This window comes from Athene noctua, chromosome 1 (assembly GCF_965140245.1).
Source record: "Athene noctua chromosome 1, bAthNoc1.hap1.1, whole genome shotgun sequence".
Classification (NCBI taxonomy): domain Eukaryota; kingdom Metazoa; phylum Chordata; class Aves; order Strigiformes; family Strigidae; genus Athene; species Athene noctua.
In genome coordinates, this window is record NC_134037.1 from 152453797 (window position 1) to 152476338 (window position 22542).

General features: G+C 38.3%; 1 protein-coding gene across 3 annotated transcripts in view; it reads left to right on the plus strand.

Moving 5' to 3' along the window:
- Positions 1-22542, plus strand: part of ROBO1 (roundabout guidance receptor 1) — a 745923-nt gene that overhangs the window by 404570 nt on the left and 318811 nt on the right. The window lies entirely within an intron of this gene.

The following is a 22542-nucleotide window of genomic DNA, read 5'->3' on the forward strand; positions in this document are numbered from 1 at the left end:
AAGCATTCATCAGGGAAAAAGAAGGTAATGATCAAACATAAAGATGATGTTGGCACAACACTAAGAAGGCATAAAGTGGCTATAAATAAACTTATAAATTAGAAAAAGGCATCTATGCATCAGAGGAGTAAAATTCTGGCACAGCCTTCCAATAGGGATATCTGATGCAAAATCAAACTTTAAATATAATCCTTTGCAGGAAAGTTAATGTGTGAAATGGGAGTTAAAGTTTAGCAAAACAGTTTTTTCTCTGAAATAGTGATTTATCAAAATCAAAACATTTCACATGAATGAAAAAATCGGTTAAAAAGAGAAAAAAGAAAGTGTTTTAATAAGATAAGGATTGCGTGAGACATTTACATTTTCCTTTTTTAATTGCTTCTCACAGAACGTGTCATATACTTCAGTAGTAAAGACAAGATTAGAAAATGTCCTCCTCAGCAACCAAATACTTCAGACTTTGTATATTATTTTTATTTGATTTCTGAATAAGAAAAAAAACCATAGAGTTGTGAAGTTCCTTATGAAGTTATGAGTATAATTTCCACACACCTCTAGTAATTCTGCTAGAAGCAGCAGGTTTGTGGATGGCGATTCTGCCAGAAGCAGTCAGAGCAGGGGGACTACTCTCTGGCCTCAGTCCAGCTTGCCACGGATTCCCAAATGAATAGATGCTGTGGTATTTGGGAAAAAATAGTACATTGCTATTAAGAGCCTGCAATGCACTGGAGAGCACTAGCTGACTGTCTGCTCTGGGGGAGAGCTGACTCAAAGCAGCCATTTTAAGGCAGGTGGTGTTATTGTGGACACAAGGAAAACCACCAAATGAATGCTTGCTCTAGTATATTCTGAATCAAAGGGTCTGTTATAAGAGTCCCCAGGCATCTAGCTATTATGTCCATGGTCTCAGCAAATTTTTAGTCTGTAAATCCTATGTGAACTCATGACTACAGGACAGTAATAGGCAATCTGTAACTTATAAAGAAACTCTTTTTCAGAGATTGGAGCTTATTAATATAATGTATTAGTGGCATGGAAAATTAACCTGGTCCTCTTCTGTAGATACTCTTATCTTTTTTCATACATGTTTTTGTGAGGGTATATTTATTTATAGGCTTATAAATAAGAGCTTAAACTGGTATTAGTTAGAAAATATGTCACCTCTGATCTTGAAACTAATAGGTATGTATGGACTTTGTTTAATTTGCATAATTTCCTCAGTATGATGTCTTTCCTCTTCTTTCATTTTAAAGGTACGAAAAGTCTATTTCAATACTGAATGGAGAATTTTAAACAATAAGTGATTATAGGTTAGGTGTAATATTTCATCTTGTAGCAAATGGATATCTTTCTGTCATGTACAGACTTGGAATTCAGTCAGAGGCCAAAAATGTTATTCATAGGCATGGATCCTCATTAAATAAGCGTTACCTTTGTGTTACCCCTTCCGCACTGGGAATGTACATCAAAATGTAGATTCTAGTGAGCCCTTACTTCCCTGTGGCAATTACTGAAGAAAACCTGACTGGAGAGCCTGTTTCACCCCACACTAACTCCCTGGCTGGGTTCTCCCCCACCAGATGAGAGGTAATCTCAGCTCGCTCCTTACAGCTGCCTAAATCCTTCATACACAGCATCTAAGAAAATAACTCCAGCTGAACTCTAACAAAATAAGCCATTTGTTGCATTTGCAGTATTTCTCAGTAGCCTGTAGTTGGTGCCAAAGCAGTTCTTTTAATCAATAATTTCAGACATCCTACTTTTGGCTGACAGTAGGATTTAGCAGCTCTGCTTAGCAGCGACAGTTTTCATTTAAAGTAGCTTTAGAAGAACTACTACTCTAAAACCCAAGGTTTAGGAAGCAAAGTGTATGTAGCCCCAAATTCCCTGATGCTTTTTATCACTTTACTTTAAAAGTGAATGGACATGTTCTAGTGCTAATGGTTACATTAACGAGTGAGTACAATTCTGTTCCACATGGAAGTGGGGAGAAGTTATGCAATAGCCCACCCATTTTTCTTACAGGGAAGTTGAGTGACAAGAGTGGCATGTCTTGTTAGCTAACAGAAACTTTGGTTTTAGCTCTGTTAGTATTAGCTGCTGTTAAGTCCATGACAACCACACTGCATATATACAAGAAATAAGAGGCTGATAGTTGTTGAACAGTTCTCCTGCATCTTGGTAGCTCAAATGTGAAATACTGCTCCAGTTTATTGTTGGAATATAAGCCATATGACCTGTCAACGTGCCTTGGTTTACCTGAAGAAATAAAACATATTGTTTTGTAAGTGGTCTATTAGGCTTGTATGCAAATTGTAATTCAACTATATATATGTAGATTATGATGTAAAATTTGACTGGAGTTTAAGAAGGTAAACTGTGATCTCTTAGGTCTAATCCCAGCCCTGAAACAATCCTTTTTTTACTGTCCAACACAATGTATTGAGCCACTGAGCAAAAATCTTTCTATTTATACAACCTACCTGCTTCACTGAGATTGTTAGAAAAGCAGATTAGAAAACTGCATAAAAGAATGAAGTAAATGCGAAGTATTACCACTGTAATTTTGGAGTATGCATAGAAAGTATAAAGATCAGGGCACCAGAAGAGACAAAAATGACTGATTTCTCCTTTAGTATCACCTCTTCCTAGGCGGAGGGAAAAACACAAACTTACGCTATAGGCAGTGCAAAGAAAGTGCTCACCCATGTGCCTCTGATCATTGGGAAAATCTTTGAAAGGGCTAGGTTAAAAACAGCAAATATGCCATGAATTTGGTCTTAAATTACATTGATATCAACAGAAATCAGCACATTTAAAGTGAAAAGATTATGCAGGAATACAGACAAACAAAAATTGGATGGACATATATAAGTACATATGCTTTGAATGTCTGGTGTCAGAAAAGTATTGATCAGAATGTAGGGATCTATGGCAAGTCCTGACTTCAGGACAGTTTTTAGAAATCTGTTTTGCAGTTTGATACAAAGACAGTTCAGTCTGCCAAGTTTCATGTAATCTCACCAGCATGTTGAAATTCAACAAAGCAGCAGCAAGTCGCATCATAAAGAAACTGAGAGTAAACAAATTAAATACTTACTTTACTCATGAATCTCCTCATGTTGCAGTCTGATTAGAAGTTAGGTTTGGCACTAATTTCTGGGGTTTTGGTGACAATGAAATCCAAATATCATAATTTTTGTTTTGCTACTGCAAAACACAAATCATGAGACATATATTAGTCCCAAAATAGTATTGCATAAAATGACATCCAATAGCTGAAAAGTAGCTCCATGACATATTTTTCACTGTGCTAGAACACATGCATGATGCTGTGATAAACACTCTACAAAGCACTTGTTAAGACAGCCCTTACCCTAAGGAATTTACAGCCTGGGAGACAGAGAGATAAGATAAGATGCACCTGGTAACCAAGAAGTGATGCTATTTACATTTTTCTTTTCTGTTTGCTTTCTTTTCTGAATGTTTCACCCTGTTTTATAATGAGGTGCTGGACTAGTTGATGTGACACTTGTGTCTCTAGGAAGAATTTGATTGAAGAAGAGTGGTGGCTGGCACTGGGTTTGGGAAATCATATTTTACAAGATAGGCAGCAGAGAGGAAAATATAAAGACAGTGATGATCGGAGACAGTTCTTAAGGCCCATCCCTGTCAAACACTGATCATTCTGACTCCTGTCAAAGAAAATAAGGAGGGGAGTATTATGCAGAAATGGATAGAAACTCCTGTATGCTCAGAGGATGATTTTTTTTTTTTTTTGGATATTTAATGCATAACTCAGTCCTCCTCTCAACAGGGCAGTCTTTTGATGAACAGTGAGTAACTGTCATAACACTGGAATAAGAACTCAAGTGGTGCTGTTGCTAAAGATTCTCATTTACCTTTATAGCATCCAGACTAGATATGAGGCCTTGTTTTAAGTTTCCAAATGTCATTAGGTTTCTCAGGGTTATTGCTATGCTACCAGACTTGCTGAAGCTATTCTAATCCTTTCCACTTCTCATTAGAGCATTGCTGTCACTTTTTCTCAGCTTCTGCATCTGCCTGTTCCCTGGTTTCCTTCAGTACATTCCATCTGAACTGTCTTCAGTATTACTTCCCCTTTTCCCCTCCCTCACTTTTCCCCTTATCTCCTTATGGTAGCATAATACCATCATGTGAAATACATGGCCAAGTTTTCTGATTCCTTTTGCTCACTTTACTCCCTGCTTTCACTCAGCACTTTCTATGGCTATACCTTGCAACGTCAGCCAAGTCACACCTGTCTTTTCTAGTGTGTTCTTTGCCACTGGCTAAGGTTTTCAGTGGTCTCAGCTTGATTATCTTTCTATTCTGCAACTAATTTTGTTGGTGATATTGAAAAATAACACGCTTACAACTCACTGGAAGTGTACCACACCTGAACCTCTATGTTTTGAGTCAGAAAAGGTTCAGTTTTGTTATTGTTATTTTGTTATTGTTATTTCAATAAGAAATGAAAATAATATCTTTGGTTCTTTTGCCTCTCCTGCTAACAGCCTACTCCCATAAGAAAGTGTAATAGGTTTGAATACAAAGCATGGGCTACAATCTTGCATTAGATACTTAACAATTGTAATATGTGAATATACAGTGATAGTCAAGCAGCTAAGGCTGTGATATCCACCTCAGAAATATTTACTGTATGGTTCAAGTGTAGTCTGCACAAACTAATAACAACATGCTGTAGTGATTGGTTACTGTAACACAGTAGGTGGCAGTGATTATGAATCAGGTTGAATGTTATCCAGATGCAGCATAGCTGTTAGAGTATAATATTTATGATAGTTTTGAAATGGTATGATATCTATAACCAGTCTAAAAACTCTTTAACATGCCCTCAAACATGATTAGCAGTAATTTATCTAAACAGAACATGAACAGATAAGCAACTCAATTGACATAGTTATACTCAAAGCAAAAAAGAATTTGATTAATATAAAGCACCTGTACTCTTTAAATCATTTTAAAGATGGCACCTGTTTTCTTATGAGATTAAATCTATGTAGTATCAGTATTTTACCTCTAGCCTGTGTGTCTCATAATCTCAAAAGTAGCATAAAAGAAGCGTACAAAGGAACGGATTTTAAAGAAGAAACAGAAAGATGGTGACACATATGTTTTCACAACAGCATTTTCACTGTTTATCTAAAGAGCTTTGGAAGAATTTATCCGTGGCTTGGAAAACATGCAGTAAGGATTAAACACTTGCTTGGGTGTTAAAACTCAAAAGAGATGTGAAAACAGAGTAAAGCAAGAGGCAGGCGGCTTTTTGTCAGTATCATCACACGTTACACATACTGGACAGAACATAGCAGAACATGTAGCCAGATTTATTATTCTTTTCTTCACCTGCTTACTGTCTATGTATAGCATGTTTGGAGAATAAGATGATTTTGATGCTGATATTTTCCATGGATTCACTACAAGTTCTCTGTTATATTCACAAATTTCAAAGGAAAATGCATCTTCCAAAATAGGAAGAAGCAGCAACATTTCCTCTGATAAAGGAGGAAGTCCTGCAGTTCCAGGGTCATGGAAACAAAAAGTAATCCTAGAATTTTATACTGGAATAATGAACAGTACCATCATGTGCCCTGTTTGCTTGAGTATATAATTTCTATAAACCAAGAAGTCATGTAGGTTCATAGAAAAACATGAAAATATGTTTTCTGTTGATAGACTGTTATGATGTTCAGCATCGAGGAGCCAGCCACCTGAAAGCAAGTTTAATTAATCATTTTGTTCAAAGGGAAATTAAAAGGGAGTCAAGACCTCTAATACAGACATTAGGACAAGATCTTAATTGCACAGAGAGTTCATTATGGCTTCTTTCTGAAATACAAGAATGGGTAACTGACAAAGGGGACAAAGAGAGAAGCACACACATTGTGTACATGTAAGACTCAAGAGGTCCTTTACTGTGGCTTGAGCAATTTCCTCTTGTACGACAGAACTGCTGGCTGGGGAAATATAGTTGCATTTGTCTGTTTGTCCTTGCATAATAGTAGGAGAAACGTAATGGTGTTACAGGAAACTGCAGAGTAATTAGTCTATCCCCTTCTTATAGCCACTTCAGTTTTTAATTAATTTATGTATGCAAACAGCTTATTTAGATTTTTCTGCAAAAATAATCAAGGAAACTGCTTGGTTCAGATGATTCTGTCAGATGACTGATGATTCAGCCAAACCACTCAGATTCAGAGCTCTTAGAAGTTTCACTGCTTCTTCACAGACTTTGTCTAGAGCAGAGACTCCTAATGCAAAAACTGGTGTTAATATCTCTAAAGCTCGATACTGAAGATGCCTTTGTGTGAACATCTTTTCCAAGCAGAACAAGGTCCTTCACTCAAGCAGACCTCTAGTATTACATGTAAAGATTTGATTTAGCTTGCCTAACTTCAGGTGTATGAAAAGTTGTTAGGCCAAGTCTAAGCCAATCGTGCAGTAAGAGGGCAGAAACAGGCACTTCCAGAAGATGATTCGTCAGTTCTAAGGTATTACAATCCATCCATTAGAAAGCCTCTGGAATTGCCCATTTCTCTGTATTGGCTGTAGATGGAATAGGGATGGAAGCTTTTAGATAGCTGACCTTTTGTGAAACACTATTCCAGATCAGGTACATGGAAGTCATTAGTACAGAAAACAAAAAAACCACTCCGCAAATTTCTACTTTGGCTTTAAGAAAATCTTTTGCAAAACATATGAGTAAAACAAATGATCTTGGAATTTTCTGGCAGAGGTATGACTAATATTTATGTTCATGGAAAGGAAATCTGGATTCGACAGAAAAGGCTCTTTTTTGAGCCCTGGGCTCCACAGAGCTGTACCGTATGTGATGCTGCAAATACATCATTAAATTTTGGTTGGGACCCACCACTGTACTTTCATCCAATGGATAAGGTTATGAGTTGGAAGAGTATACACAATACTGTCAGTACAGGTTTTTTGCTTAATTCAGTTTCCTCCACTAGGTTCTGTACTATCTGCAGAGCCACTAATACAGCATTTCCACTTGCCAGTTTCCAATGAATGGAATAGGAAAAAAACCCCAAAACAAGTGGGGGGAATCACCCTACTGAGAACAGTTCTCATTCTCTATATATTCTGCTAATTCTTGCAAACGGTGATGGCATTTGAAGAACCATGGCAACTTCTCTATTATTTTTCCTTTTTAGGAAGCAAAAATAATTTTAAGTTTGAGAATATAATCCATTTAAAGGGAGTTCTTCCTTGATTTTAGTAGAAGCTGTATTGTAAGCCTAATACCACTGAAACTGTTGGTAATGTTAAATTTAGGTAATATGGTATAGTTTCATTTCAGACAAACATTTTCCTACTCAGTGTGCTGATTCCACAAGAACATATTCTATCCTGGTTTTACTCTTTTCCCCATGCCACCAAGTCTGCCATCAAAGCATTCCAACTTTACTACAAATTAGCAATTTGAAGTAAATGGAATCTCTCATTCTAAAATAGGAGAAGATGAGAAACATTCTCTGGCATATGCCTATTGGCTTGATTTAACTTACAAATTCATAGCCTACTGACAAACACTTCTTTGTCTGATGGTGAGGCTGTAAATTGTTTAGTAAGTTAGAGAGCATTTTTATATATAAAGTTTTTTACCAACACTGTTCGACAGCATACAACTAGGATGACATAGAAATATAAACCTTTGTTAATGTTATACCTTCCCAGAAAATGATTCTTTGTATCCCAGTCTTAAAAATGCTGTGGCAGAAAGATCATACAATCTGACCATCATCAAACATTATCTGATGTCACTTTATACTTCAAATAGTTCAACTTGACACCCTGTTTGGTTTACCCTTTGCTAAGATGGAGGTTTTACCCTGAAATGACCTCTTTGGCTTTGCAGTGAATTGTTTTAGTAAACAGATGGATCATTTGACTCAAAGAAAAAAAAACCTGAAATATTCATTTAGGCCTGCAAATCATTTCTCTGAATGAGAACAGTAAATTCTAAGTGCCTGAGGCTTCAAACCTTTCAGGAGTTGGAATTCTGCATGAAATTGGGTTGTTAGTGTCTTGCTTTTATTTTATGTGATTTATTCTTTGTACTTCATGAAGCTGCATAGTTGAAAACCTTTAATTACTTATTTCATGGAAGCATTTGAGGAGTTGTATCTGTTTCACTTTACTGGCAGCTTTGATGAGCAATGTGTGATTGTATTTAGTACAACTCTGTCATATATTTAATTAAAGGATTTGTTTTCCAATCTTATTTGTAATCAACTGAAGACATTACCTCATTGAAAGATATGAAAATTCCCTTAATTTTTATAATTAGAAACATGAGTGCAATCAACTTGTGTTGCAGTCTATAAACCACAGACTGAAGAGGTGTTAAAGGAGTAACTCATTCCCATTTTGTGGGTATGGACTATCATGTTTTGGATCTATGTTCATTTTTGTCAATAGAACAGAAAAGAATCTTTTGCAAGCTGTGTCATGGTTATAGCTGCAGACACAAATAAAACCTTTAAATTAGTTGTAGTATATAAAATCTTTAAAATACTGGTGTTCATCTCCTAGATAATATGTCGCTTAGTATCAGTTGCATGATTTATAGCATTTAAGATAGAAAAGATGACTTGATTAACAAGTATAATCTTATAAAAGCCATTTCACCCATTTGACCCTTGTACTGGGCTCCATAAAACACGCTTGTATTTGCTTAAGGCTTCCAGAAAAGCACCTTATCTTAATTTGCAGGGATCAAGAAATGAGTCTACTTCTTCCCTTGACTCTTCAGTATCATGTTATTACAGGTTGTTTGTAATAATAACAATAATTTGTTTGTAAATACCGGTTCCAGAAGCTGGTATCTGATTCCAAAAGTACAGATCTATGTCATGTGTCTTACTAAACTTGTTAACAGTTTGGCATAAAGGCACCCAAAAAGCTATCTATCTGTTGTGTTTTGTTTTGTTTGGTTTTGTTTTTCTCTGAGTACAAATATAATGTTCCTAGTTTTTCCAGGATATGACAGAAATAAGACATTCACATTACTCCAGAAGTCATGACCTCAAGCCCCATGTGGTAAAATTCTGCTCTTATTTTGACATGGTAGTGTTTCAGACAGCAAGTGTTTGAGTGGACAGAACATAAGTATTCTATTGTCAGTTTATATATGGACCTGGATCCAACTTCATGGGTATGGAATCTCAGTCGGACTTACAGGGTTGCCACCTGCCCAGCAATAGAGCATTGTAGAGACAAGGCCTTTCAGTTTTCCTTTCTGCCTGTTGCGGTTTGTGTGTGCTTGATGCAGGGAAGATTTCTGTGCCATGGGAATGGCTGCCATGCCTGGAATAGCTTGTTTGCTCCTTACCAAGACAGCTTTTTTTCAGAACTGAGATCTATAGATAGATTGATAGATATATAGATTGGATAGACTAGATCAGTGGGCCAAAGTTAACAGGATGAGCTTCAACAAGGGCAAGTGCCAGGTCCTGCACTTGGGCCACAACCCCCTGCATGGCTATGGGCTTGGGGAGGAGTGGCTGTAGAGCTGCCAGTCAGAGAGGGACCTGGGGGTGTTGATTGACAGCCGGCTGAACAGGAGCCAGCAGTGTGCCCAGGGGGCCAAGAAGGCCAATGGCATCCTGGCTTGTATTAGAAATAGTGTGACCAGCAGAAATAGGGAGGTGATAGTCCCCCTGTGCTCTGTCCTGGTGAGGCCACACCTTGAGTACTGTGTCCAGTTTTGGGCACCTCAATACAAGAGAGATATCAAGGTGCTGGAGCGAGGGCAGAGGAGGGCAACGAAGCTGGTGAAGGGCCTGGAGAACAAATCCTGTGAGAGCGATTGAAGGATCTGGGACTGTTCAGTTTGAGGAGGAGAAGGCTGAGGGGAGACCTCATCACTCTCCACAGCTACCTGAAAGGACATTGTAGAGAGGTTGGTGCTGGTCTCTTCTCACAGGTGATTAGTGACAGAACAAGGGGGAACGGCTTTAAACTGTAATAGGGGAGGTTTAAGCTGGACACTAGGAAAAAATTTTTCACAGAAAGAGTGGTCAGACAGTGGAATAGGCTGCCCAGGGAGGGGCTGGAGTCTCCATCCCTGGATGTGTTTAAGTGTTGTTTATATGAGATGTTGGGGGATAGGATATGGTGTAGGGGAGAACTTTGTAGAGTAAGGCTGATGGTTGGACTCGATGGTCCCAAAGGTCTTTTCCAACTTGCATGATTCTGTGATTCTGTGATTCTATGTTCTATGTAAAGTGTCATGGCGAGCATGGCAGCATTTGGGCAATGATATTACCTGATTGCTATACTTTAATTACATTTTTAAAGTGCCGCAACAATCTATGTATGTTTGTGTACTAGATTCTAGAAATAAGTCCTCTCCTCTCTGTAAGATGGGTTTTTCACTGTGTGCTTACTTCAGTCTTTCCATTATCCAAGTGAGAAATCAGTGTCAAATCAATAGGTTATGCTGAATCCAATGGGTAATAAAAAAATATACTGTTTCTTCAAGATGTCTTGTTTTAGCTACTGGATGCATTACTAATCTCTTCAGTAAGAAATGGCTACATATAATTGCGACTAACACTACCTGTAATACATTGTTTAATAGAGGAGAGATAAGAGACAATTCATGAATGTTACTTTGGTAGACTACATTGGGCAATGACTTACAGAAAAGCAATAAAGCAAATTTCACAAAGGCTAGGCATCACATTATTTCACTGATAGGAACTCTGATCACTGATCAAACTGTTTCCTGTAGTTAATGTGTTGAGTTTAAAACCTAAACCCAAACAGACAATATAAAACCAACTACAGTCCTCACCAGAGCAAAGCAGATTTCAAAGAGAACTACATTATGCTATTTAAAAGTTGTCTCCACTATTGTCTTCACTGTGGCTTAAATGACACGGATAATCAAGAGATACGGCAAATCATTAAAATGTTGGAGAAGAAAACAGATGGACTCCAGCTTTTCATACATATCTGAAAAGTGGCATGCATGCCTCCCACACCTGCTCTCAGGCTGTGGGTTTTCACCTCAAGCTACTGCCAGTTTAGGACACAGCAGATCCAAGAACCTAAAATCCTCTAAGGATTAGCCTAAATCTACACAATAGTCTTGAGTGCCAGTGTTTGACTTTGAACGTATTTGTTACCACATCTACACGTACTCATCATTTGGATCCAATGCCATTGTGTCACACAGAAGCAGAATGTTTTTGCCATCTGAAACGATGTTGTGTCCATACAATAATATGTTACCTATTGTTTAACAATTTGTCAAACCTCTATTTCTGTTGCACTAAAATTGTCCTGGTTTTGATTGTGAAACATACTGTGTGCTCAAATATGGAGGAGACGGGCTAGTTTTGAACAAAAGCAGCTCTCCAGAGAAATCCATGTCCAACTGTAATCAAGAAAATCCTTCATGTCTCCTGTTAATTGGTGATTTGCCCTGCATATCTGATGGGAAGATTTATGGCTTCAAGCGAAAATCCTTTCAAGGGATTCTTAATAAAGGTTTAAGGGTGGGATTTTCAAGAATACCGAGGGGAGTTCTTTCAATGGCAGTTGAACATCCTTCTGTGCAAAGCACTTTTGAAACTCTCACTCATGTTTCCAAGATGCCAAATTCAGGCCAGGTTTGTAATTTTTCTTCTGTGCTCAGAGAGAACTGATAAGACAAAAACAAGAACATCCTAGACCTTATTTTTGTCAGTACCCTATCTAATGAAGGCAATTTTAACCAAGCCACTATGAAATACATGCTTCAAATGATATGTCACCTTAAAAACCATTACTTGATTAATCTTGCTGCACAGAAGATGTTTGTGTGTTTAATATTTATTCACAGAAAGCATTAATTAACTCATTGGGAGTGGGTAGCATCTCACTAAGCTTTCTGTAAAACAGTAGCAAGTTGGAAAAGAAAAAACTTAAGTTGTTTTTCAATATTTCCTTCTTTCCATGTATTTCGTGCCATAAAAGTATTGAAGCAGGATTCTTTAGTACATGTATACTTAACTGTCTAAATTGTTATTCCCATTTTCTTAAAAGCTATTCAAAATATTGACCAAGATTATCACATAAGTCCTAGTGCATATAATCAGTTCCTTACTTTAACAATGGCGTCAGTCTATGGTTATTGTCATGTCTTGGCTGGGTGAAATGTAAGCCAAGACCTTTGAATTTCCATTTGAAATACTGATATTGAACATGACCATTCTGATAAGGTTTTCACAGCCTTGATTTGCTAATGCAGGATTGAAGTTAAATGGACATCAGTTAAATGGACATCAGTTAATGTTCTCAATAGTCTCTTCCTTTAGCCCTGGAATTTTTATAGAATTTTGAGAATTTAGCAAATAGTCTTTCTTGATAATCCTTGGAAGTTCTTGACAACTTCGTAAAAAGTTTATATCAAATTTGGTATTGTTTTAAGATCAATATGGTTGTTTTCACTTAAAAGCCTCTTAGAGAGTCTCACCAGCCAAGGGTACTGGTAGAAGTTAATAGTGCTTTGAGACCTCAGTCTTTAAACCATTTTATACTTCTTTAAATCACCTAAAATGGAAATCTAAAGTGCTTTTACCAGCTAACTACCAGCAGAGGGCATTATTGCATAGTTCACTAAAAAAATAAAAACTTACTTTTTGGAAACAATCCAGTAAGGACAAAGTACACTGGAGTTTTGATAAATACTTTACTGAAAGACATGTAGACTCTTAATGATGACATTGAACTGACTGGGAGGATTTCCCCATTATAATCATAAAAATCAGGTTTTTAAAACCCACTTTGCTTCTTTAAATCCAAATGCAGATGTTGCAACACAAACAGTATTGCATACCAAAATGCATCACAAAAAGTAACCATGTATATTTTCTTAAAATTGGGGAAGTAGCTTTAAAATTTTACCATTAAGATAAAGTTATTCGTAAAAAGAACCACCTGAGTATGTTTGAATGAAAACTCTCCAACTTTTACTCAGGTGAATTGTTTCCCCTACCAGTTAAGAAGAGGTCTCATGGTAGTGCCACATTTTTATGGCAATATGCGAAGTTTCAATATTGCAAACCCTCTCAATGCCATGGCAATCTCCCCCTGGCCTGAGGTTGTTACCTCTGTGTAAGACTATCGACTTTGAATACACAAAAACGATGGTTTCCTAGCTCCATCATTAGGAAGCAACATTTTTAAATGTCAGTTAAAGCTAAAACAAAAACAAATGTATGAAATAACGCAGAATGATCAGGAATACTATTCTGCATGTGTGCAGGAGTAGGTTTAGAATTAAGTTTTTGGAATGTAATGTTTGTGTCTGGCTGCTGCTCTTCTACTTACCCACCTAAGAATTACAACTACAAGGAACATATGTGGAAGTGGTAGGTCCCAGGTAATATCCTCCACTATTGTGGTCTATAAGAACTTCGCCTAAGACTTTCTTTGGTCTGAGTATTTATCTAGTCTGATATTACTATCTGAACTATCATTCCGGTTCTCTCCCTTTTCAGCATTAAGATTTAAAGAGCAATTTTTCTGTTCTTGTTGCATTCTTTCAGGTTAGCTGTGAGTCCATGCAACTCCAACGGTGCTCACCAGATAGAAGTAGGATGTTTATCCAACAGTGTAGTTGAGATTAAATGCAGATAAATAGTGTATACTCAGTAACAACTTGGGAAATACAAAACTTGTCCATTTACATAAAAGAGTGAGTTCTTAACATTTTATCTGAAAGTAGATTGCTGCATTTTTTTAGGCCTCCTCCAGTGCTCAGTGTGCAATCTTGCATCTTTTCTGTTAAGAGGTAAGAGAAGAGGAAACTGCAACCTTTGTTGGTTGGACCTTTGTGATCCTCTCTTAAGATCATGTTTTCTACTGGGGAAAACTCTACCATGGTATAACAGAAGTGATCCTCTGCCCTGCTAGAGGCAATCAGCACTCCACACCCTTTCACAAACATGCTATTTTTAAAATGGTCGTCTTTTATGCCAGTACAGTTTGGGTTTTTTTTTTTTTTGAGAGGAGCAGCTGCTGGCTTTAAATTAAATGACAAAATCTCTGGGAAGAAGAGGAGGAACACGCTGACGGCATGTCTACACAGTCAGGAGCAGATACTTAAGTGCCTGCTCCTCACACATGGCAAGCCAGGCACACAGAGCCAGCTGCAGTGCAGCAGCCATATAGCCATGTTATTATAGTAATGAGCCTGAGCTAATAAGGCCTGTTGAGACACAACCTGTGTTAGCTCAGGCTTGGCACTATGATAGCATATTTACTCAGCTTCTGGATTGGAGCTGGCTCATGTCAGGCTGTCTCAGAGAGTGGGAGGAATAGTTCTGTTTCTGGATGCTCCTAACTATGTAGACATACCCTGATAGATTTATCCTTTGGGAGGTTTTAAGGAGGACACATACAAGACCAGTTTTCTTTTTAATGAAATATTTAACTGAGGCCCAAGGCCTTCCCTCTAGTTTTTTTTTTTTTGGTTGGTATGCTTTGGTTTTCTTTGGTTTTGTTTTGGGTTGTTGGGTTTTTTTTAAATCTGAAAGTAGCCTGACCTGTGAGAAAGGAGATGTATGCAATATGGGAGCCTGGTACTGCTGTTTCCTGTGTTTCCTGCACAAAGCTGGAAGGAACTATTTGAAAAAACAGCCTGCTGTATAAATTGGTATACAAGACATTGACAGCATCCACTCCCTCAGCAGCAATCCTTACTAGCCCTGGATATTTTGTACTTTATCAGGGTCTACCACTGAACTTCACAATATATATCACCTGGGCACTTCACACCAGAATCCATTATGACCTAGACCAACAGTTTGGGGGGGGGGGGGGGGGGGGGGAAGGTAGCAAAAAGTAAACCCTGAAATAATTGCAAATCCCAATGAGAAGAGAAATGCTTCCAAGGGCCAGAAAACATTTAATATCTATCAGAATAAGATACTTCTGATCAACAGAACTCTGTTCTCTGTTTTGGGGGTGAGGGGTTTAACTAATTTTTTGTTCTTTTTTTCCCTTTATTTCGTACCTCAAAAAGTAGGGGTAGTTTGGTTTTACTCAAACACTTGAAATACATTTATACACATTTTTGGATTGGTAATTAAACTAAGTAAGATACATTTTCATGGTTCTCTTGAAGTGTGGTTTTTGAGAGCTTTTAATATGGGTAAGGATTGCTGGGGTCTTTACACCTTTTCACCTAGTGTATTTTACAAGGAATTTCAGACTGTCTGTATGTATTCTGGTTGTGCAGATAAGGCTAAGGCTGGGCTAGTCCTTATACACAGAGGAAGGCAGTTTCACTTGTTCATTAAAACAACTACTTCAAGCAGGGTATGAACAGCAAGGCCAGCAAAGCGTACTGCTATTGTAAGATTTTTGCTGCTGCTTCCAGTAGCATACTGTGTCTGCTGACAGGGAGTATGTACTTCTGACACCAGCAAATAAGCATACCTTCATGGGGCAAAGACTTTCTCCTCTTCCCATGCTGGTCACACAGCACACACTGAAAAATTTCAGAAGTGTAATAAAATGTATGCTCTAGGCACTAAAACAGGATGCCTCTATCATTTGTAGTTCATCCTTACTTTTTTCCCTTCCTACACTCAAGGGCAGAATGCAATATTAAATCTGTAGCAAGCATTTTTTTAATTAAAAGAGGTTAAATATATGGGATCAGATAGGCTTTCATCATGCAATTATAAATTGTATGCTGGTTATTTTAAATTTCAACATGCAATTGAAATTGTACTGGGTGAGCTGGCTTGGGTATCTGCTTTGCATTTGACTGAGTTAATTCACTGCAGGTATTCAGTTCTTAAGTGGCGTCTGCTTTAAATATGTGCAGTAATTCAATCAAAGAAGTAAGATGGATAGTTTATGTAATCCTTTTGATCTCCAGATTGCTAAGGTTAACCTTAACTATTCATGAATTATAAATGCATACAGCAATCTCAAACTAATACATGTAGAAAACCTTTTTTTGATGGCCTGTTGAAAACCATGGAATAGTTCCTTCTTTTAAAATATAATTGATGGAACCTACAGGCACTGTATATCATTTCTCCCAATTATTTGTAATCTTAAACAAAAGTTTTGGGCAACTCATTTAAAACGGTCATCTGTGGTAATATTAAACCTTTCCTCTGAGCCAGGAACGTAGGTAATTTTCTCTTCAAAATTTTGGATGCATCATTCTTGCAGCCCTTTTCAGTGCCAATAGATTCTGTGACATGAATGGGAACCCAAAGGCAGATATTACAGAACAATAACGCTCTGTTGAAGCCTTCACAATTCCGGGAGTAATTAAATAAAGAAAAAAGAATCCTTTCTCATTCATTTTGTTAGTTCATTCAATGCCATTTGGATGTGTTTGCTTGTTAGCTCTCTTATAGGCTGTCTGAACAATCCACTAGGTGACACCCTCATACTCTTCCTATGCTCTGTGTAGAAACAAGGAGATAGTGAGTACTGAATGGCTCATTTGTTAAACATTTAAAGCAAATACTGAGATTTCAAGGACAGGTCTCTCTTTGTTTAGTAATATCAGAGATAACACTGGTTTTGCAATAAATAATGTGTTGTTTGTATATAAATTACATATTAAGCAGATTAGCATTTTGTCATTAACAAGAACAAAACCACAGAGCAGAAGTTGTACGCAATATTTCCTACAATTATAATAATTTTTAAAAAGCATTTGAGCTAGTCTGCTGAGTAGACCAAATAGAAAATATGCCCTTAGCATTTTTTACTGGGGGAACAGAAGGAATATAGCTTCAGTGATATTTTTTTCCCAGTGGGGATGTGTTATAGCATCTTTGAAACAGAAATGAAAAGCTACATTCACCCCTAATATAAAGGAGTATTAAGGGATAAACTTCAAGAAATTTTGCGTGTTTATGCCAGTGGTGAATTTTTCTTGTGGTTCTTTATGTTGCTAACGATGCTTTATAAATCCTTTGAAGACGGGATCTTTTGTCATGCTTTTATACACCTAGCATAATGAGGCTTGAGCTTCTTTAGGGTCTCTGTCTACTAATTCAACATAGCAAATAAAATCTTGTACTTTATTGCTAGTATTCCTTACTCTGAAATGACTATGAATACTATTCTAAATGTTTTATGTAGTGAAAGACACTGGAAGTCTGAATTGACTAGTGGTGTAATTAAGAGTAACATCAAATAAATAAGAATCACATCCAAAAATTAATGTAAATAAAAGCAAAATAATTAAGGCCCTAACAATCAAACACAAGAAAATAATTTCTTTGAATAACATGTTTAAACAGTAACCATCCAGGCTGAGGAAGAGACAGAAATTTACTTATATGGGCTTGGAACTTATAACATTTTTTGTTTACTCATAATAATTATCCCAATTAATTATACAGCAACTGTAGGTTTCCAAGCTTTTGCTATCCATGCAGTTTTTACATTCAGCTACACTTTACAGTGCTCCTTAATCTAAAGTTCTAAAGTTCAAATTTTTTTACTACTGAAACCTGCAAAAAGCTATTGCAATTATACAGTGTTCTGCTGTCACGTATGTTTATTGACCACAGTTAGGATTCCCATTATAGATGCCCATTATACACTTAGGCACAAATAGACTAAGAGATGTATAATCCCTTGTATTTTTTTCATTTCATTTCATTTCAGCTAATTAATGCTTACACTTAGAAAAAAGATTTTTCATCGTTTTTTAAGACAGTTTACTAAATAATCAAACAGATCATTTAGTGGTGTCCTAAACAGTCTGGGAAGAAGCAGTTTTTGAAGCTAGAACAATGACAGGGATATGGTGGACTATTTAAATAGCTGCCTTTTTTTAAATGTGTATTACATTCTGAGGGTAACATAATGTGATACAGTAATTTAAATATATTTTACATTATAGTAGGTAAATAACTAACATTAAAGTGATTAAGAGATTAACTGGGAAAAAGAAAAAAAAAAAACACAAAGGACAGGACACATGCAATTGAATGAGTTATTACGGGTGAGTGTGCAAGTACGTTGGCTGTTTTTGTGGGATTCTTGACTCTGTATGGTTGATCATATAAAAACAGACCCAAGCCTGTGAGGGATGTCATGCACATCTTGACAAAAACCTATGTAAACAGTTCTAGTTTGAATAAATTGTACAGACATCTTCATAATAGTCTAATAGGTATCAGTAACAGTGCACTCTTAACTAGTTCTCTGTGATGTCAACGGAAGCTTAATTGCAGCATATAGAACAATGTTACTGATTTAGTCATCCTTGCTGCTAGCCTCAAAACGTTCAGAATGATAAACTCTGTGCGCATATGCAGACAGGTGCATGTGTGATCATATAATATACACACACTCGCACATAGGTATTTCTGGCAGCCAGCTCCTTGGGATAACTAGAAGGCTACGCAAGTAGTTTTAAGATCAGGAAGAGTCATATGAAGTTCAAAAAGGTTTGTGGAGAGAGAGTGCAGTTGCCCCTATAACACATCCAAGACATCATGTGCATGTCTCCGCCTTTAGAGAAAAGTATCCTGGGATCTTTAGTACTTAGAGTAATTCAGGTTATTCTGGGTAATGTGAAAAAAAAAATCTCCAAAAGCACATTGTCCCCTGTAGCAGCACTGATTTCAGTCACTTCAAGGGAAGAGTGCCATCTGCTGAATCACAACTATCAGTTCTGTAGAGCCTTTTCTTTTTCTTTGAGGTTTCCCAACCAGAGTCCTGGGCTTCAAACGCAGGCAGCATGTGTAATTTTGTGCATAGGAGTAGCCCTATTCTCTCAGAAATGACATGTTTGTGTAAATTTAAAAAATAGTGGGAGGTGGGGGAGGTGAGATTTAGAAGAAAGATAAATACCAGATTAAAAATTCAGTCCTTCAACTGCTGTGCCTTCAGTACTGTAAGAAATTTAAATAAAAAGATAGATGCTGGGAATTAGAGCTAATATTTCACTTTGATGAATGCAGTAGATGTATGTTATTGTACAATCAAATGCATACATTACTGTGTTTTCTGTAGTTTTAAATTCACTTAAAAACATGACTTTATGTCACTTGAAGTGGCCTATTTTCTTTCTATGCTTTTTGGAGTCAAAATTATACATTGATGTAACTCAGAGTGGAATTTAATTTTACGATATTTTTGTGTTCTCCTTTTCAGATGGCACCAAATTAACTTTATCTTATCTGATGATTTTTCAGGCATTCACATTTCACGTATTACAGAATTAACGCAGCAAGTACATCTGTATTTTAATACACATAGAAGTGGTCCCCCGATCTGAAGAGGTTAAAGCCATATTTCTTTTCCTAGAAGCATTTTTTGAGAGATATATATGTGTGTGTATCTCATATATATGTATATATGTCTCAGTATCAAGGACAATAAGGATGCTTGAATAGCACACATTTTGTAAGAACATCTGCAGAATTAGAGATGATGTCAATTACTTATAAGATATTCTGATGAATTTCTGTAGGCTTACAATTTGAAGAGATTAACTCAGCTGTGCAGCTGTTATATATTATTACAATCTAAATGAATTTTAAAAAACATAATTAGAGCAGTATATATCCTCTCCTAGTAATTTTTCTGAAGAGAACACTGACAGCTAAACATTATGTTATGAAGTATCTGAGACAGTCCAAATTGAACAAGTCTTTGAAGCTCTTGTGTACTTTCACTATAGGTACCTAAAGTAGAATGAATCTGTTCTTCTCAAAGGATAAACAATCTTAAATGCCTGTTAAAGATGGGGTAACTGTGACACAACAGTTTTAAGCTGTTTTACTTATGCTACCTCATGATCATATGGTAAGGTCATTCAAGCTTCAGACCTTTAATCCACAGCTGTATTTAGAATATCTCTGTATCTGAAATGTGAAATTAGAAAATTAACATCCAGCATACATAAGACTTCAACACAGCATCAAATTTTACTGACCCTTTTTTGAATGACCTAAGCAAAATAGTGTGTGAATCTAGAAACCTACTGCTTCACTTATGTACAGGAAACAGATTTATCTTGAGCAGAAAAAAAGCTCTGGGAATTAACTAAATGCTTTATTTACCTTCTCTCCACATTGTATATATACTTGTTGACAAAGTAAATGGATTAATTTCTGTTGCTAGATAATACCTATGTCATACAAATGCATTAAAAATTAGGCTTTTAAAATTAAAGATTACAGGGAATATTGACAGCTTCATATAAAAACAGGGATACATGAAAGTGACACTTTACAAGGAAGTAAATACATACATATATAATGTGTGTGTGTATGTACATTCACAGAATATGTAAACCCATTTATTCCCTACAGAGTGATCTAGTTGTGAATTTGTGGTTTTGCTTTTTTAACAGAAGCAATCATTAAAATATATAATTTGGTAGAATGTGAGTCTGTCAAGCGTTGATACTACAGAAGGAATAAAAAACACACCTTCAAAATGCTATTGGTGGTGGTGGTGTGTTTTCTTCCTGGAGACTAGTTAGTCTAGGCTTAAAAAAATGAAAGCCTGACTATATAGTAACTGGAACAGATTACCTGAAGAGAATATGAAATTCCAGTCATTAGATATGTATAGTAATGGGATTAAAAAATCATTCCCACCATTGCTGGTGGGAATCTACTTATATTTGACTCTATCTCGGAACAGCGAGGTGAAATAAATGGACTCTTGAGGCTCATTTTCAGCCCTTCATGTGACTCCTGTTTATTTAATGAAAAAAGAACAACCCCAAACCTAATATATTGAATCTCAAACTTCTCACTAGGGTTCAAGGATTATCTAGGACTTCTTTATTGGTTTTGCAGTGTGTTTTAATTCTGGAGGTGCTAATATCAATACATTTTTCTTTCATAAAGTGGAGAACGATGGCATGAGGTCACTGAACAGAAATTGTTGGCTTGGTACAAATTGAAGAGATCTGGTCGTATTCAAAAGTATTCACTGTTACTGATTCCACAGTTACAATTGTTTTTTAAATGTGTTTGAAGTAGGACACAAATTTCTTTTTCTCTTAATGCCTGATCGGTGTGAAAACACTAGATTATTCTTCTGACTTTTGAGTGTTTGAATGCTTCGTCTATTCTCATCACTTTTGGTGAAAAATCTTGCCAGTTTGATTGCTGTTGATATATATACACTGGATATATATAACCAGGAACTTCCTTTTCATTGCTTTACATTACTGAAAATTTGTCTTTGCAGATCTCACATAACTGTAGACTAAAATACATTCAGTGCAGCCCACAGGACCCTTCTGTCACTGGACTTGGAGCCAGAGTTTGCCCTACGCCACCCTAAGGGAGGCAAAACGGGGCAAAGGCCGTGGTGTGTCGGCAGGAGTGCGGTTCGATTGATGGTGGCTGAGAGCATCCAAACCTGTTGGGCTGACAACAACGTGGGGTGCATATAAATCCTGCCAAAGGAAGTAAAGGGAGGGTCTTTCTCTGGCGTCTTATTATCCCACTGCAAGAAAAGGCTCACTTGCAATGGGGTTAATACGCTTCCTGGAAATGAAATTTTTTTACATCTCGTTCAGTTCTCTTAACTTAATGGATCAAACCTAGGAGCAGCTGGAGCTTTGCTGCGAGGTGGTAGCGCTCCTCCATGCCCGATTTACTGGGCAGCAGTCTTTTTTCCACGTCCGCTATCCCTTCTCACCTGCAGCGTTCAGCCTTCTTGCCCCACCGCTACCTCTGGTGGCATGAGGCAGAGCTGACGCGACCACGTGGAGCTGCGCGGGGTCTGTCCGCGGGCACGGCCGCAGGAGCGAGGATCTGAGGACGCTCGGCGCCGAGGTTCGGTGCGCGCCCGGAGGACGCGTCCAGGCCACGGGCACCGGGGCTCACCCGGCAAGGCGCCGTCTCCTCGCCCCGCCGGGACGGGCCAGCGATGCAGGCCCTGCCCGCGATGCCGCCTGCTGGTGCCCCTGGCCGTTAGAGCTGGGGAGGGGAAAGCCGTGCGGCGGCCCTGCCTGCCGCGGGCCGGTACCGGGAGCCGAGCGGTCAGTAACCCCGAGGGAGGCCCCGACGCGCTTTTCCCATCTGGGGCCGGGGGCTCCCCACACCCCAGTTGGGTGGGTTTTTTGTCCGCTTGTTTTCTTCCCCGAGGGGGAAGATGAACTTTTCCTGTGACTGATGCTACCCCCCGGCTCAGACCGGGCTCTGTTGCCGCTGCGCCGTGCCGGGGGAACGACCAGGGGCGGCAGCCGCCCCCCGCGTTACCTTCGGCGGCGGCCGGCGGGGGGAGGCGGCGCCGGGGCCGGGCCGGGCCGGGCGTGCGGGGGCCGTGTGGGTGCGGCTCCTTTAAGGTGTCCTGAGGCGGCACCAGACCTGCCGCGGCGGCAGCGCGGGGAGGGGGCGGAGGCGGCCGGGAGGGGGAAGGGGAAGCCCACGGCAGCCGCGACCGGCTCGACGTGACACCAGAAAGTTCAGGCGCGGCGGGCTCGGCCCCGCCTGACTCGTGCACCCCTGCCCCGGCGGCGGGGGA